This window comes from Theropithecus gelada, chromosome 10 (assembly GCF_003255815.1).
Source record: "Theropithecus gelada isolate Dixy chromosome 10, Tgel_1.0, whole genome shotgun sequence".
Taxonomy (NCBI): domain Eukaryota; kingdom Metazoa; phylum Chordata; class Mammalia; order Primates; family Cercopithecidae; genus Theropithecus; species Theropithecus gelada.
Window position 1 is genome coordinate 26,693,881 of NC_037678.1, and position 18,884 is coordinate 26,712,764.

The following is an 18,884-nucleotide window of genomic DNA, read 5'->3' on the forward strand; positions in this document are numbered from 1 at the left end:
AAAAAAAAAAAAAAAAAAAAAAAAAAAAAAAAAACAAGACTTGGTTCTAAAAAGTATTTAAAAAATAGTCCGGCCGCGGTGGCTTACGCTTGTAGTCCCAGCACGTTGGGAGGCCAAGGCGGGTGGACTGCTTGAACCCAAGAGTTCAAGACCAGCCTGGCCAACACGGTGAAACCCCATCTCTACTAAAAATACAAAAATCAGCCGGGCGTGGTGGCGCATGCCTGTAATCCCAGCTGCTCGGGAGGCTGAGGTGGAAGAATTGCTTGAACCTGGGAGGCAGAGGTTGCAGTGAGCCAAGATCACACTGCTGCATTCCAGCCTGGGTGACAGAGCAAGACCCTGTCTCAAAAAAATAAATACAAAAGATTTTAAAAATAAAACACTTTTAATTTCTTAATTATTTTTTCTTTCGCAGCACATTGAGAAGTTGAGTACACTTTTTAAAACAGTTTTAGAATTACAGACAAATTGCCAAGACAGCAGAGTTCACACATACCCTTGTACCTGGCTTCCTTCTTATGAACATCTTAAATTAGTATGGTAAATTGCTACAGGTAAAAACCTGGCTGGGCATGGTACCTCACACCTATGATCCCAGCACTTTGGGAAGCCAAAGTGGGAGGATTACTTGAGTCTTGGAATTCAAGACTAGCCTGGGAAATACAGTGAAACCTTGTTTCAGTTTAAAAAAAAATTTAAGGCCGGGCGCGGTGGCTCACACCTATAATCCCAGCACTTTGGGAGGCCAAGGCGGGCAGATGACCTGAGGTCGGGAGTTAGAGACCAGCCTGACCAACATGGAGAAACGTCGTCTCTATTAAAAATACAAAATTAGCCAGACATGGTGGCACACGCCTGTAATCCTAGCTACTCGGGAGGCTAATGGAGAAGAATCGCTTGAAACCAGGAGGCAGAGGCTGCGGTGAGCTGAGATCTTACCACTGCACTCCAGCCTGGCCAAGAAGAGCAAAACTCCATCTCAAAAAAAAAATTTTTAACAATAAAATTTTTGGAGAGATGGGGTCTTGCCCTGTTGACCAGGCTGGAGCACAGTGGCACAGTCACAGCTCACTGCAGCCTCAAACTCCTGGGCTCAAGCAATTCTCCCTCCTCAACCTCCCTAGCAGCCTGGACTGTAAGTGCATACCACCATGCTGACTAACCAAAAGAAAAAAAAAAAATCTTAGAGAGATGTAGTCTCACTATGTTGCCCAGGCTAGTCTCACACTCCTGACCTCAGGATCTTCCCACTTTAGCCTCCCAAAGTACTAGGATGTGAGCCACCATCCCCAGCCCCAATAAACCAATACCGATACATTATTATACATTATTATCAACTAAGGTTCATCTTTACTATTCTTTACTATTTCCCCTAATGTCCTTTTCCTGTCCCAAGATCTCATCCAGCAGACCACACTATGTTTAGTTTTTAAGTCTCCTCAGGATTGCTGGAGTGCAGCGACTCCATCTTAGCTCATTGCAACTTCCGACCTCTGAGTTCAAGCGATTCTCCTGCCTCAGCCTCCCAAGTTGCTGGGATTACAGGCTCCTGCCACCATGCCCGGCTAATTTGTTTGTTTTTTGAGAGGGAGTCTCCCTGTCGCCCAGGCTGGAGTGTAGTGGGGCAATCTTGGCTCACTGCAACCTCCGCTTCCTGGGTTCAAACGATTCTCCTGCCTCAGCCTCCTGAGTAGCTGGGATTACAGGTGTGTGCCACCACACGCTGGTTTTATTTTTTTTGAGACAGAGTTTGAGATGGGGTTTCACCACGTTGGCCAGGCTGGTCTCGAACTCCTGGCCTCAGGTCATCCACCCACCTCAGCCTCCCAAAGTGCTGGGATTACAGGTGTGAGCCACCTGCCCAGCTTGGCTAGTTTTTTTTTTTTAATGCAGTAGCTGGGGTCTTGCTATGTTGCCCAGGCCTCCCAAAGTGCTAGGATTACAGGCGTGAGCCACCGCTCCTGGCCTAGGAGGTCACTGTGATACCCTGTTTGAAGGGGATGGGGCCTGGACAGGGCAGAGGCTGTGATGGGAGGCCCCTCTTCCCTTCCCATCTATGACTCTCACTGCCCTTACCCAGTTTTCTATGCTTCCAGTTTACGTTTTAAATTTTATTTTTTTAGAGACAGGGTCTCAGTCTGTTGTCCAGGCTGGAATACAATGGTGTGATCATAGCTCACTGCAGACTCCATTCCTAGGCGCAAGTGATCCTCTCGCCTCAGCCTTACAAGCAGCTGAGATGATGTGCATGGGCCACCACGCTGTGCTAGTTATTTATTAATTGGGTAGAGAGAGGGTCTCCTTCGGTTGCCCAGACTCGTCTCAAACTCCTGGTCTCAAGCATCCTCGCACCTTGCCCTTCCAAAGTGCTGGGATTACACGCGACCCCGCTCTGCCTCTCCAGTCCCTGACCATCCCCACAGGCCAGCCCCAAAAAGCCCAGCAACGAGGGAGCCAGGCTAGGACAGGAAACACGCAGCAACCTCCTCTCGCGCCCATTTTTTTGGGGGCAGGCGTGGGAGGACTTAGGCCTGCTGTGTATGCAGTAATGCCTGCACCTGATCTGCCAGTCGATGCTGGAGTGTCCAGTGCCATCCAGGGCACCATACTACTCCACGCTGTGCCTGTAGTTCCACACACAGCTCATGTTGCCTGAGAACAGGAGGCTAAAGAGAGGAAGGGGTGGGCCAGGGCCCCAGGCCACTCTGGGCTCCAGGAACCCAGGCTCACCTCCTAGGAGATGGCATGGGGAAGGGGGTGGCCTGCCCAATGGTCTGCAGCTCCTGCAGTGACAGCTGGTTGAGGGCAAACCCCTTGGTCTCGGCTATGAACATGGCTTTCCCTGGAGGCCTCATGGGCCCTGTGGAAAGGCATCTGAGTGCCGGGCAGGAAAGTGGCACTGAGGCAGCTTCGTCCATGCCCTGATCTTCCTCCAGGGCCTGCGCCCCTGGCTTTTTTTTGTTGTTTGATACAAAGTCTCGTTCTGTTGCCCAGGCTGGAGGGCAGTGGCGTGAACTCACCTCACTGCAACCTCCACCTCCCTGACGGAGAGGAGGAGCAGGGGCTCAGGTGGAGGCTCAGGCAAGGTCTGCCTGTGACACTGGGACCCTGCAGGCCTGGGTCACCCCTGGAAAAAGTGTCGTCCTGCAGCACTCCACCTGAATGAGGAATCCAGTGATCTTCCAGGAGAAATCAGTCTTAAGAGAAAAAGAGGCCGGATGTGGGGCCGTGTGAACCAAGGACTGGGTCTGAGCTGTGGGGCCTCAGGGGTGAGGCTTTGCCAGGAACACCCGAAGCCTGAGCCTCTGTCACTCAGCATCTCCAAGTGGCGGCCAGAACAGGGGAGGAGGCCCGTGTTGGGTATGACTTGGCCATGGGAGGTTTCGTCTGAGGACCCCAGAAATAGCTGGGGCTCGTTTAAGGGCTGCTCCTAGCAGCTGAGATGCCCTGCTCCTCATTCAAGTAGAGAGGGCAGAGGCAGAGGTGCTGTGAGTGATGGTCCTGTTCTCTTACTGTTTTTTGTTTTTAGAGACAAGGTCTCATTCTTGATCATAGCTCACTGCCGCCTCGATCTCCTGGGCTCAAGAGATCCTCCTGCCTAAGCCTCCTGAGTAGCTGGGACTACAGGGACATGCCACCATGTCCAGCTAATTTTTAATTTTGTGTAAAAATAGGGTCTTGCTATATTGCCCAGGGTGGTCTGAAACTCCTGGGTTCAAGCAATCCTCCTGCTTTGGCCTTCCAAAGGGCTGGGATTACAAATGTGAACCACCACACCTGGCCTGTTTTTTGTTGTTTTTGAGATGGCGTTTCACTCTTGTTGCCAAGGCTGAAGTGCAAGGGTGCGATCTTGACTCACTGCAACTTCTATCTCCCAGGTTCAAGATTCTCCCGCCTCAGCCTCCCAAGTAGCTGGGATTACAGGCATCCGCCACCACGCCCAGCTAGTTTTTGTATAGTAGAGACAGGGTTTCACTATCTGTCAACCAGGCTGGTCTCGAACCCTGACCTCACGTGATCCACCTACCTCGGCCTCCCAAAGTGCTGGGATTGCAGGCATGAGCCACTGCGCTCGGCCTAGACTGTTGTTAAAGCCGGTTTTCCTCTTCTCGTTCCTCACTTCATTTCTTTTCTTTTACAACCTCCCCAAATCATTGCTCTGCCCATCCGAAGGCTGTGCCTGGCACTGGACTGAACAGAACCCCCTAGCCTCAAGTTCCAAACCCACGCTCTCCAACAGCCAGGCTTTCATATGGGAAGCTTCAAAGCCTTGTGACAGCCTGGCTCAACCTCTCCAGCCTGGGCGCCCCGTCCAATTCCTGCCCCTGAAAACAGACATCTCCTCAGGCCACCTCCCAAAGAAGCCTGTCCAGAAGCCTCAGGCACCTGCTCCTGGAAGGCTGTACTCTTCACCTTCCCAACAAAGGGCATGTCTGCCCAGTCCTGCTAAGCACACTCCTGTGCCCCTGGGCCCTGAACTGTCCGTTGCTCAGGCTGGGATGACATCTCAGAGCCTTCCGCCTGCTGCAGACTTGGCTCAGCTTAAAGCACTCCATGAAATTGGGGTGTGGCATCTGCCTCAAGGAGCATTTCTACAACCTCTGTTGCCTCTACCGCAAAAAACTCCACCTCTGAACGCTGAATGAGAACTGCATGATTGTAAGGAAGAAAAGGGGGTGGGCATTGCGGCTCACACCTATAATCCCAGCACTTCGGGAGGCTGAGGCAGGTGGATCACTGAAGGCCAGGAGTTCGAAGCCAGCTTGGCCAACATGGTGAAATTCCGTCTCTACCGAAAATATAAAAATTAGTTGGGCACAGTTGGTTAGCCTATAATCCCAGCACTCTGGGAGGCCGAGGCAGGCACCTGAGGTCAGGACTCTAAGACCAGCCTGGCCAACATGGTGAAACCCTGTCTTTACTTAAAAAAATGCAAGTTGGCTGGCCACGGTAGCTCACACCTGTAATCCCAGCACTTTGGAAGATCGAGGTGGGCACATCACAAGGTCAAGAGATGGGGACCATCCTGGCCAACATGGTGAAACCCCACCTCTACTAGAAATTAGCCAGGCGTGGTGGCATGCATCTGTAATCCCAGCTACTTGGGAGGCTGAGGCAGGAAAATCGCTTGAACCTGGGAGGTTAAGGTTGCAGTGAGCTGAGATCACGCCACTGCACTCCAGCCTGGGGAACACAGCAAGACTTCCTTTAAAAAAAAAAAAAAACAAAAGCAAAAGTTAGCTGAGTGTGGTGGTGGCACACATCTATAATCCCAGCTACTTGGGAGGCTGAGGTAGAAAGGTCACCTGAGCCTGGGAAGTCGAGGCTGCAGTGAACCAAGATCATGCCACTGTACTCCAGCCTGGGCAACCAGAGTGAGACCCCGTTTCCAAACAAAACAGGCCAAGTGCATACACTCATGCGTGCCTGTAATCCCAGCTACTCAGGAGGCTGAGGCAGAAGAATCACTTGAACCCAGGAGGCCGAGGGTGTAGTGAGCCAAGATCTCACCACTGCACTCCAGCCTGGGCGACACAGCAAAACTCCGTCGCAAAAACATAGAAAAATAAAACCACAATTTGGGTTAAGTAGCTATCTGGTTCCCTGAACTGTCCGGGTATGGACGGCCCTCCCATTGGATTGGGATGGGACGCTGATCTTGGATAGCACACGTCCACCCATCTGCCACCTGCCAGGGTCTCCTTCCTGATCCAGCCCAGGGCATGCCAGGGGCACTCACTTGATGTAGTAGCCAGCAGATTCTAGGTAGGATGCAGGCTCCTGACCAGACCACATCACCACGGCAGGGTGATTCTTGTCTCTGTGCACCAGTTCTTCCATCACCCACATGTAGTGATGTACAGACACGTTGTTGAAGAGCTGCCGGGGGCCAGGAGGGAAGGGACGGAGGCACGGTGTGGCCCATGGGCTGGCCAGGCGGAGCAGATGCACAGCAGGGACTCATGGCAGCACCAGGCCCACAGCGGGACACTCATCAATAACTACAATTCCGTATCAGTCACACATCTGCAGCATCTCTGCGTAGGGATAGTGGCTGGTGCAGAAGGTGTTGGTGCCAAGCCAGCGAAGCAGGTTGAAGTCCTTCACCAGCAGCAGACAGTCGAAGTCCTTCCCTCGGATCTAGAGGACAGCAGAGCCTAGTGATCCCTGTCCCTGTCAAAGTTGCACTTCCTCCAATGGCAGGACTCTGGAGAGCCACCCTATGAGCCCCCTCTCCAGCCCAAGCACCACCTCCGCAGCGGGGTGGTTTGGAGCCATTTGCCTCATTGCCCTGGGCTGCCCTCAGCTATGGGACACAGGGAAGGCGAAATGGAAGGTGACCAGCAGCAGGCCCCACGAGGACCCAGGAGCCCCAATGCACGCCTGTATCCTCATGCTTGTTGACACTGTGGAAATAGAAAGGTTTCCCATTGATGAGGAACTGGCTCTCGGTGACAGCCACAGTGCGGATCGCCACAGGGAGTGTGTAGAAGTCAGAAAAAGGCCCCAGTGATGTCTGTGCAGTCAGCCACACCTACGACAGCCAAAGCGCCAGGTGTGAGCACCCCGACAGCCTGAGCCCCATCTGGCCTGGCCTGGCCTGCAGCAGGAAGACCCCCAGTGCACCCCAGCAGCCGCCTCGGGGCCTGCAAGCAGAGAAGCAGCAATCAGAGGCTCTGCCCTTTCCTGGCTGACCTTGGGACCTGCCCTTCAAAATTGGGCCTTCTCCTTGACCAGACGAGGTGGCTCATGCCTGGAATCCCCACGCTTTGGGAGGCTAAGGCAGGAGGATCACTTGAGACCAGGAGTTAAAGACCAGCCTGGGCAACAGAATGAGACCCCAACTCTATAAAAAAGATTTTGTTCTGAGACAATCTCACTCTGTCGCCCAGGATGAAGTGCAGTGGCATGATCTCAACTCACCGCAGCCTCTGCCTCCCAGGTGCAAGCAATTCTCCTGCCTCAGCCTCCCGAGTAGCTGGGATTACAGATGCCCAGCAAATTTGCGTATTTTAGTAGAGACAGTGTTTCACCATGTTGGCCAGGCGGGTCTTGAGCTCCTGGCCTCAAGTGATCTGCCCGCTTCAGCCTCCCAAAGGGCTGGGATTACAGATGTGAGCCACCATGCCCGGTCTACAGATAAAATTGTTTTAATTAGCCAGGCATGGTAGCATGTGCCTATAGTCCCAGCAACTCAGGAAGCCAAAGTAGGAAGACTGCTGCTGCCTGGGAGCTCAAGGCTGCAGTGAGCTGTGATCAGGCCAGCGCACTACAACCTAGGTGACAGAGACCATCTCAAAAAAAAAAAAAAAACCTTTGGGCCCCTCAACAAAGGTGGGAAACATCAGAGAGCTCAGAGGACCGCGCCTGCCCGTTCACCTGTCCTGGGCTCCTGCTGAAGCCAGGGCTGCCAGAGGGGGCAAGAGACCTCCCTTAAACAAGTCCCGAACCACCATTACCTCCCACGAGTACAGGTAGGCGAGGTGTTCGTGCATCAGGTCTGGCCACCAGAGGCTGGCACCTGGCACCTTCAGCTGGCCCTGGGTCCCAGCCCCGTTGGCCACGACTTCTGCATCCACATGTTTTCTGCATCCAAAAGACGCACTTCCAACTCGAACTGGTTACTGCACTTGATGGAGATTTGGTAATTCACCAGCCCTGGAGGAGGCAAGAGAGACCAGGACTTAGGGAGGGACACGACCTGGGTCACACAAATGGGAATGCCCCACAGCGGCCACTCCCAGGCAGCCATTTGCTTCTGTTGCTTTTTTTTTTTTTTTTGAGACAGAGTCTCGCTCTGTCACCCAGGCTGGACTGTAGTGCCGTGATCTCGGCTCACTGCAACCTCTACCTCTGGAGTTCAGTTGATTCTCCTGCCTCAGCCTCCTGAGTACCTGGGATTATAGACATGCACAACCATGCCTGGTGAATTTTTGTATTTTTAGTAGAGACAGGTTTTGCCATGTTGGCCAGGCTGGTCTCGAACTCCTGACCCTACATGATCCACCTACCTCAGCCTCCCAAGGTGCTGGGATTACAGGCATGAGCCACTGCGCCTGGCGCCTTTTTTTTAATTTAAAAAAACTTTTTTTGGGCCGGGTGTGGTAGCTCACGCCTATAATCCCAGTACTTTGGGAGGCCGAGAGGGGTGGATCACCTGAGGTCAGGAGTTCAAGACCCGCCTGGTCATCACGGTGAAACCCTATCTCTATTAAAAATACAAAAATTAGCCGGGCGTGGTGGCACATGCCTGTAATCCCAGCTACTTGGGAGGCTGAGGCAGGAGAAAAGCTTGCACCTCAGAGGTGGAGGTTGCAGTGAGCCAAGATCGTGCCATTGCACCACTCCATCCTGGGTGACAAGACCAAGATTTTGTCTCCAAAAAAAAAAAAAAAATCTTTTTTTTGGCCAGGCACAGTGGTCACACCTGTAATCCCAACACACCAACACAGGGGAGGCTGAGGTGGGAGGATCACTTGAGTCCAGTAGTTCAAGACCAGCCTGGGTAACATAGGGAAACCACTTCTTCCCTAAAAATAACAAAAATTAGCTGGGCATGGTGGTGCTTGCCTGCAATCCCAGCAGCCCCAGGTACTTGGGAGGCTGAAGTGCGAGGACTGCTTGAGCCAGGAGACTGCTTGAGCCAGGACTGCTTGAGCCACAAAGTCAGAAACAGAGGATGTAGGCTGGGCACGGTGGTTCACACCTGCAGTGAGCTATGATCTTGAGGCAGAGTAGGTAGTCAAGGAAGCAACCGTGTCCTTCAGACGTGCCAACCACGGCACTGAGACGTGTGATGTGTGAACAAGCATGTACAGCTACAGCCCATGTGCACCCAGAGGATGACCCAGAACGTGCTTAGAGTAACACCTCTTCCCAGCTCCTTAGGAATTCATCATGGAAGACTCCTAGAAAGGGAGTTTTCCCACTAATAACCAGCGCTCTCTCATCCTTACAAGCAGCCTGCCCTGAATTCTCTCTTTCAGGGTGAACCGTGTATTTTGCACTTCACTATGTTTTTTGAGATGGGGTCTCGCTCTGTCATCCAGGCTGTCTCAGACTCCCGAGTACCTGGGATTATATAATTGAGTGTTGCAATCTCAGCTCACTGCAACCTCCACCTCCCGGGTTCAAGCAGTTCTCCCATCTCAACCTCCCTAGTAGCTGGGATTACAGGCACACGCCACCACACCCAGCTAATGCCGTCCAGGCTGGTTTGAACTCCTGAGCGCAAGTGATCCACCCGCCTCGGCCTCCCAAAATGCTGGGATTACAGGCATGAGCCTCTGTGCCCGGGCTATTCTTCATTTAACTTGCAAAATACTTTTCCCTTTACAATAAATTGCTCTCTGCTGCATCATCTTTGCTGTGTGATTCTCATTTAAATTCTTTTTTATTTTAATTATTTATTCTTTTTGAGACAGGGTCTTACTATGTTGCCCAGGCTGGTCTTGAACTTTTGAGCTCAAGTGATCCACCCACCTTGGCCTCCCAAAGTGCTGGGATGACAGGCATTAGCCGCCACACCCAGCCTAAATTCTTTGAAACTTACAACTGTGGCCCCACAACAGCTGTCAATCATCACATCACTGCCATCCAGCCTGGGCGACAGTGCAAGGCCTCCTCTCACAAAAGAAAAAAGATATATTAAAAAAAAAATTTTTTTTTTTAATTTTTCTTAAACAAAGGGTATCCCAGCCATGCACAGTGGCTCACACCTGTAACCCTTGCACTTTGGGAGGCCGAGGCGGGTGGATCATCTGAGGTCACGAGTTCAAGACCAACCAGGCCAACATGGTGAAACCCCATCTCTACTAAAAAACATAAAAATATTAGCTGGATGTGGTGGAAGGTGCCTGTAATCCCAGCTACTTGGGAAGCTGAGGCAGGAGAATCACTTGAACTTGGGAGGCGGAGGTTGCAGCGAGCCCAAGATTGCACTAGCGTTCTCCAGTCTGGGCTCCTACAGAGTGAGACTCCAGCTCAAAAACAAATAAAAATAAAAAAGACAGGGTCTCCCTCTGTTGCCCAGACCAGAGTGCAGTGACGCGGTCACAGCTGACTGCACCCTTGACCTCCCAGGCTCAACTGATTCTCCTGCCTCAGTAGCTGGGACTACCGGCACGTATCACTATGCCTGGCGAATTTTTAAATTTTTTGTGCTGATGGTCTTGCTATGTTGCCCAGCCTGGTCTTGAACTCTTGGCCTGAAGTGATCCTCCTACCAAGTCCTCCTTACAAAGAGCTGGGATGACAGGCGTGAGCCACTGCACCCGGCCCCCCGAAGCTGCCTGTTCCTTGAGCACGATGTGTAGCAATGGGAGCTAGAGTGAGAGCAGCACCGTGGGGAAGGGACAGGACTGCCACCCTGAGCTGTGTGACGTTAGACCAAACCCCTCTTCTCCAAGTGAGATCAGCCACATGAGTGATCTCAGGAGCCCGTGCCCGCTCAGACAGCCTGGATTTTAGCTTCATAGGTGATTGGGAACCTGTAAAGGTTTAGAGATGCTGGGAGAACCTTTTACCTGGGAGAGCTTTCCAAATAGGGAACAAACAGAGCCACTCGGGGCCCCGCTGAGGGAGGATCCTACCAGAAGCTCTCATCACTGTCTCGCTCCACACAGGTAGTGACGATGATGTCATCGATGTATGTAGTTGGTGTCGTGTACAGAAGCACAGACTGCTGCAGTCCTGCATAGTTGAAGAAGTCAAAGTCTGTGTTCTGGACAAAGTTACCCTTGGGATACCTAGGGCGGAGGACTGTGGTTCACTGGGCCCTTGCCATGGGTCTTTTGCCCTCAGTTCACTTGCCACCCCAGATCAGGGCCTCATCTCTGTGTAGGCCACCCTGTCCCTGGCAGGAAGACCACAGGGTGGGGTGGGAAGGTAGGTGCGTGTAGTGGAGGCAGGATGGTACCCACTTGGAGGTGTCGGTCATGTACGGATGGTCCCTGGTGGCAGGGTGGGGGGCTGAGCGTGCTGTTGATGGCGACAGTGACGCAGAGGCGGGGCAGGGGCCCCACCAGGAACAGGCTGCTGATGTTGGTCTCGAAGGGGAGGTAGCCCCTTTCATGCTCTAGCGTGTCAACCCCATTCACCCACTGCAGACATAGGAGATATGCATGGGGCGGGGGCAGGTCGGGGCATGAGGAGGGGCTCTGCTATCGGGCACTCCCTCACATAACCTGCAGCATGGGGCTCAGGGCCCTGCCAGCCAGACGGGAAGAATGACATTCCCATGGGGTAGATCAGGCCACCTATCCCCCTACACAGGGCACAGCCCCCAGGGCAGGGTAAGGCCCCCACCGTCACACCCCAGGAGACAGGCTGTGGGTGGCATCCGAGGGTCCCATGCTGTTCAGCAGCTGTGCCCACCCACCCGCCCTACCTGCTCCTGGCCGCACTGACCACGATGGCATAGAAGTGGGCACTGCCAATCCTCAGCACCACTCTTGTGCGCAGGTCCTCGATCCATCGCTCCAGCAGGGTCACCTCCCGTTCATACCACACCCAGCTGACAAAACACCACAGCCGCAAGTCCTGGCTGATGTCGATCAAGATGGAGGGAACCGGTATGTCCAAGGTGGGGCCCGACTGCGAAGATAAGGGCCGGGCTCAGCTCCTAGGCCCCCAAAGGGATCCGGGACCAGTGTGCTGCACAGCTGTGCCCCCAGGCCTAGCACACGCCCTGACACATGGCGGGGACTCTTGGCGGAAAAGACAGATAACTTGCTGATGACAGGTCCACTGCCAGGACGGTCTGTGCATCTGGGCCAGTGGGGCCCGGAGATCCTCGTTGGAGCGGATGGGACCCAGCATCTCCTGAGACAGGGGAGAACCCAGGGGCACATCCCAGCCCGAGGCAAGAAGGTTCAGACCTGTGACTAAGATGCAAATGACCCACTGCCTGTCACAGGGAGGAAGGCTGGTTAGGGGGATGGGGGAGGGCTTTGCTTAGGACACTGTGAGTGAGGCCCACACTGGCAGCCAGCCCTCTCCTCTTTCTCTTGTACTGAATACCACAAAGTCAGAAACAGAGGATGTAGGCTGGGCACGGTGGTTCACACCTGTAATCCCAGCACTTTGAGAGGCGGAGGCCGGCAGATCACAAGGACAGGAGTTGAAGACCAGCCTGGCCAGTATGGTGAAATCCCATCTCCACTAAAAATACAAAACTTAGTGGGTGTGGTGGCAGGCATCTGTAGTCCCAGCTACTTGGGAGGCTGAGGCAGGAGAATCGCTTGAACCCAGGAGATGGAGGCTGCACTGAGCCAAGATCGTGCCATTGCACTCCAGCCTGGGTGACAGAGCAAGACTCCGTCTCAAAAAAAAAAAAAAAAAAAAAAAATAAGAAGAAAAAGGATGTAGACCAGACAAACGCGGACCAGACCTCACTGGATCCCACTTCTCTGCTGACCACTTCCAAGTCAGGAGCGGAACAGTAGTGGCATCCTCAGCCTGATGTCACATTCTGTCCTCTATCTGAACCTTGAAAACCAAGGCACCTTCCTACCTGCGCAGAGCTGACCTCAGAATGTCCAAACTGTCCCCTCCTCCTGATCCCGGACCCAGCTCTGGGCAGCGCCTGCCGCTCAGGCCTGAGGAGTGTCTGGTGGCTCATGACTGTAATCAGCGCTGTGGGAGGATGGCTTCAGGCCAGGAGTTCCAGACCAGACTGGTTAACGTAGTCAGACCCATTATCTTAAAAAACAAAACAAAACAAAAAACTTAACTGTGTTTTTGTTTTGAGACGGAGTCTGACTCTGTCGCCCAGGCTAGAGTGCAGTGGCCTGATCTTGGCTCACTGCAACCTCCGCCTCCCTGGTTCAAGCAGTTCTCCTGCCTCAGCCTCCCAAGTAGCTGGGATTACAGACGTTTGCCACCACGCCCGGCTAATTTTTGTATTTTTAGTGAGTTGGGGTTTCACTACGTTGGCCAGGCTGGTCGTGAACTCCTGGCCCCAGGCGATTGGCCCACCTGGGCCTCCCGAAGTGCTGGGATTACCCCAGCACTTCGGGAGCCACCGAGCCAGATCAAGTTTTGTTTTTGTTTTTATTTTAATTAGCCAGGCATGGTGGCCCCAGCTAACTTGCAAGGCTGGGGCGGAAGTATCGCTTGAGCTCAGAAGTTAGGTTTGCGCCACTCCGCTCCAACCTGGGCGGCAAGACCAAACCCACTCTCAAAAACGTTTCAAAAATTAGAAGTAAACATTCATTACAAAGGACACTGCCCGGGCTCGGCCTTCGCCTCGACGGGGCTCAACAGGAGCGCTTCCTCCTCCTCCCGCCTCCTCCGCCCGGGCCCTCCCGGGTCCCCTTAGTTCTCCCGTCCTCCAACCCCGCGCCCCCAAGCCCGTTGACTTTTAACCTCCTCCGGGGCGCTCAGGTGAAGGAGACTGCAGGGCGCCGGGGCTCACCCCATTCCCACCGCCGGGCTTCCGGGCGCCTCCCGGCCCTGCCCTGAGCCCGCGCCTCCCGCAACGGTCGCCGGTACCTCTGCTCCTCGAAGCCCCTGCGTCGGTTGTCAGAGAAGTCGGCGTGGAAGCTCCAGAGGCCGTCCAGCTCCTGGCGCCCTTGCGACAGGCTCTCTCGGGGGTACAGCACCCGCCCGGCAGCGCCAGCGCGCAGCCACACAACAGCGGCTCGAGAGCCTCCCGGGCCACAGCCGCCCGCCAGTCCTTGCTTCCTGCTCCCCCTCTCGGCCGCCGTGTGCGGGGATCAGAGCGGCGCGGGAGGAGTCATGCGGGAGGGTCGCGTGACGCGCATGAGGTCGTCCGCGCCATCTTTGTTGAGGGCGAGTGCCAAGGCTGGAGAGGCGGGGCGGCGCCAGGCGCTGCCCAGTGGGGCCTATGACTGGAACCGCCCGCTAGGCCTTTGGGGAAGCGTGACCCCCCCACCCTCAGAGCCAGCCAAGAAGGGCGTCGTCTGCTCCCCATCCCAGCAGAGGCTGGATGATCCAGGGCGGCAGACCAGGACAGAACCACTGAGATTGGTGGGATCCCCGTTTCTTCAAGGGGCACCTCCACTTGCTTTCCCCAGCAGGCCCCAGCGGAGCCTCTTCCTTGACTGTTGGATGCAGCCTCTTGCAGGGATGCACGTCCTTGGGAGGCGGCCATAGCCTTGACCCTGGGCCTCTGGGACCCCGACCCTAAGGGGCCAGAGGCTCCCTGTTGGCGTTGAAGACACATGGAGATGCAGAGAGAGAGGCCAAGTTCAGTGGCTCAAGCCTGTAATCCCAGCACTTTGGGACGCTTGAGGTGGGTGGATCAATTGAGGCCAGGAGTTCGAGACCAGCCTGGCCAACATGGCGAAACCCCGTCTCTACTAAAAATACAAAAAAAAAAAGGACCCGGACATGGTAGCAGACGCCTGTAATCCCAGCTACTCGGGAGGCTGAGGCTGGAGAATCGCTTGAATCTGGGAGGCAAAGGTTGCAATGAGCCAAGGTCACACCAATGCCTTCCAGCCTGGGCAACAGAGCAAGACTCTATCTAAAAAAAAAAAAAAATTTTTTTCAGGGAAAGGGTGCCCTGTGGGACCCCACTTTACTGCAGTAGGGAAGGCACCGTGTGGAAGGGTAGAGGAAGAGATCTGGAGACAGTAAAAAAGACATAGGTTTATTGAGGGGACGTTCACACAGGTGCAGTGGCTATGGCTGGACATGAGAACCACTACATTTGTAAAAAGCATGAGGCTTCCATAGATTTTCACCTAGCATCCTCGACCTGTTACCGGTAGAAGGTATCCGAGTTCCCGGTGGTGAATCCATACACAACTGAAACAACCTCAATTCTTGCCTCCTCAGAAGAAAGAATTTAACTGCACTCCAGCCTGGGTGACAGAGCGAGACCCTATCTTAAATAAATAAATAAATGCATGTGTGTATGTATGTAAAGTGAAATTAAACCAGGCTGGGCATGGCAGCTCAGGTCTGTAATCCCAGCACTTTGGGAGGTCAAAGCAGGAGGATGAGCCCAGGAGTTCAAGACCAGCCTAGACAACACAGTGAGACCCAGTCTCTACAAAAAGTCTAAATATTAGCCAGGTGTGGTGGCGTATGCCTGTGGTTCCAGCTATTTGGGGGACTGAGGAGGGAGGATCATTTGAGCCCAGGAGGTTGAGCAGTGAGCTGTGATTACGCCACTGCACTCCAGCCTGGGCAACAGAGTGAGGCTGTCTCAAAAAAAATTTTTTTTTAATTAAACAAAATAAATTTATTTAGTTATTTTACTTAATTAAACTAAATACATTTATTAAGTTATCCTAGTCATATATCAAGACCTCAATAGCCACATGTAGCTAGTGGCTACCATTGCAGACAGTGCAGATATGGGGCATTTCCATCACTGCAAGGGTTCTTTTTTGAAACAAGGTCTCACTCTGTCCCCCAGGTGGGCGTACAGTGGTACAATCAACGAGGACTGCAGCTTTGACCTACTGGACTCAAACAATCCTCCCACCTCAGCCTCCCAAGTAGCTGGGACTATGGGCAAACACAACCATAACCAACTAATTTCACTTTTTTATTTTTCTTATTTTTTTGAGACGGAGTCTCACCCTGTCACCCAGGTTCGAGTGCAATGGCATGATCTTGGCTCACTGCAACCTCCGCCTCCCCAGTTCAAGCAATTCTCCTGCTTCAGCTTCCTAAGAAGCTAGGATTACAGGCACATGCCACCACATCCAGCTAATTTTTGTGTTTTCTTAGTAGAGATGAGGTTTCACCATGTTTCACCTAATTTTTTTTTTTTTTTTTTTTTAAGTAGAGATGAGGTTTCACCATGTTGGTCAGGCTGGACTTGAACTCTTGACTTCGTGACCCACCCACCTTGGCCTCCCAAAGTGCTGGGATTACAGGCGTCAGCCACCATGCCCAGCCGTCACAGAGAATCTTGAGGCAGCTTTCACGAGGCAGCACTGTGGGCTGAAGAGGGTCTGGAAGAGTCCTTCCTAGGAGGAGGGCAGAGATGACTGCATAGGAACACCCCAAACTTCAGCAAAGCGGTGCTGAGACCTGAGCAGCAAAGGTTTCTGTGTCCAACTGGCTAGTTTCTAATGCCTCCTGAACACACTTCTTTCTAGTAAGAATGCTGGCCGGACATGGTGGCTCATGCTTCTAATCCCAGCACTTTGGGAGGCTGATGTGGGCAAATCACCTGAGGTCAGATGTTTGCGACCAGCCTGGCCAACATGGCAAAACCCTGTCTCTACAAAAAATGACAAAAATTAGCCAGGTGTAGTGGTGAGCGCCTGTAATCCCAGCTAATTGGGAGGCTGAGGCAGGAGAATTGCATGAACCCATGAGGTGGAGGTTGCAGTGAGCCGAGATTGGGCCATTGCACTCCAGCCTGGGCAACAGAGCAAGACTCTATCTCAAAAAAAAAAAAAAAATGCTAGTGTCAGCCAGGCACAGCGGTTCATGCCTGTAATCCCAGCACTTTGGGAGGCCAAGGCAGGAGGATCACTTGAGCTCAAGAGTTTGAGATCGGCCTGGGCAACATAGTGAGATCCCATCTCTACAAAAAAATTTAAAATTAGCCGGGCACAGTTGTGCACACTTGGAGTCCCAACTACTTGGAAGGCTGAGGCAGAAGGATCGCTTCTACCCAGGAATTCAAGGCTGCAGTGAGCTGTGATCGCACCACTGTACCCCAGCCAGAGCAACAGAGCAAGACCTTGCCTCTATAAAAAAAAAAAGGAAAAAAGAAAAACTCAGATTCCAATCCTGGAGTTACTAAATCAGGATCTCAGAACGCAGAAATCTGGCATTTCATAAAAACTTCCCCTGGAGATTCTGATCAGCCAGGTTTGGGCCAGATGAACTCTAAGCTCCCTTAAACCTTTGACATTTTATGAGTCTATTAAATCGAGTGCAACAAATGCTGAGTCCAAACTGAGCAAACAAGTCCCATCTCCCTCAGCCCAGCCTCCTTGGATTCAGAAAGCCACACCTAAGCAGAGAGAGAATTGTCATTAACCCAAAGACCATCTCTGAAGACAGACTAGCTGCGGCCAGATGTGGTGGTGCATGCCTGTAACCCCAGCATTTTGGGAGGCCGAGGCAGGAGGATCCCTTGAGCCCAGGAGTTCAAGACCAGTCTGGGCAACATGACAACACCCAGTCTCTATCTTTCTAAGTAAAAAAAACAAAATAAACTCAGACTGGCAGTGCATGGTTCTTTCTAGCTGTTAACATGAGCAGGCTTCAGGACAAGCCCAGGCAAAGGCGGGGAGAAATGGGTGGGGACCCGCAGGCTCACCCCCTTGTCTGCTCCATAGGTGGAGCTGGTCACAAAGGTCACAGGGTGGGAGGGGTCTGAGGCTTTGGTGTGAGAGATCACCATCCTGTCCACAAAAGGCAGATGACACAGGCTCCATCAGTGCGGGAAAGGCTCAGACACCCTCTCATCCTCTCTGTCCCATCTCCCCCGCAAGAACACAACTGGGACCAGGCACGATGGCTCACACCAGCACTTTGGGAGGCTGAGGTGGGTAGATCACTGAGATCAGGAGTTCAAGAACAGCCTGTCCAACATGGCGAAACCCCATCTCTACTAAAAATACAAAAATTAGCTGAGTATGGTAGCACACATCTGTAACTCCAGCTACTCCGGAGTCTGATGTACAAGAATCACTTGAACCTGGGAGGTGGAGGCTGCAGTGAGCCAAGACTGCACCACTGCACTCCAGCCTGGGCCACAGAGCAAGACCCTGTTTCAAAACAAACAAACAAACAAAAAATCACAGAGCCTGTCAGCACTTTGGGAGGCCGAAGCGGGTGGATCATGAGGTCAAGAGTTCGAGACCAGCCTGGCCAACATACTGAAACCCCATCTCAATGAAAAATGAAGAAAAAGACTAGCCGGGCATGGCGGTGTGTGCCTGTAATCCCAGCTACTCAGGAGAATGAGGCAGGAGAATTGCTGGAACCCAGGAGACAGAGGTTGCAGTGAGCCAAGATCACACCACTGCTCTCCAGCCCGGGCAACAGAGCAAGACACCAAATCGGGGGGAAAAAAAATTAAAAGTTAGCCTGGCATGGCAGTGCACGTCTGTGGTCCCAGCTATTTGGGGGGCTGAGTGGGGAGGATCGCTTATGCCCAGGAGGTGGAGGTGGCAACGAGCTGTGATTGCACCACTGCACTCCAGCCTGGGCAACAGAGTGAGACCCCAACTCTGAAAAAAAAAACAATGAAAGAAATGTTGTGAATAGAAATGACAATTGGTAGCAGGAATCGGGCGCTCTCAGACAATAAACATATCCTGGATTGGAGAGTCAGGGACAGGCTCTTAGAAGAAATGGCCTTTATGCCGAGTCCAGTTAACCAGGAGGGATGAAGGGAAGAAGCTCCCAACAGAGGGAACAGTCCGTGCTTAGAGCTCATGACACCTGCCCAAGGCCTCCACAGTACAGATTGTATTTGTTTTTTTAAGAGACGGAGTCTCACTCTGTAGCCCAGGCTGGAGTGCAGTGGTGTTATCTCAGCTCACTGCAACCTCTGCCTCCCGCTTCGCCTGAGGCGATTCTACTGCCTCAGCCTCTCAAGTGGCTGGGGTTACAGGCATCCACCACCACGCACGGCTAATTTTTGTATTTTTAGTAGAGACAGGGTTTCACCATCTGTTGACCAGGCTGGTCTCAAACTCCTGAGCTCAGGTGATCCACCCACCTCGGCCTCCCAAAGTGCTGGGATTACAGGTGTGAGCCACCACACCCAGCCTAGACTGTTGTTAAAGCCGGTTTTCCTCTTCTCTTTCCTCAGTACTTTTCTTTTACACCCTCACCCAATCATTGCTCTGCCCATCCGAAGGCTGTGCCTGGCACCGGACTGAACAGAACCCCCTAGCCTCAAGTTCCAAACCCACGCTCTCCAACAGCCA

The 18,884-nt window shown here is 52.9% G+C and overlaps 1 pseudogene; it reads right to left on the reverse strand.

Moving 5' to 3' along the window:
• Nucleotides 1–5,739: 5,739 nt before the first annotated feature.
• The window catches only part of LOC112632386, a 43,256-nt pseudogene continuing 30,111 nt past the window's right edge, over nt 5,740–18,884 (reverse strand).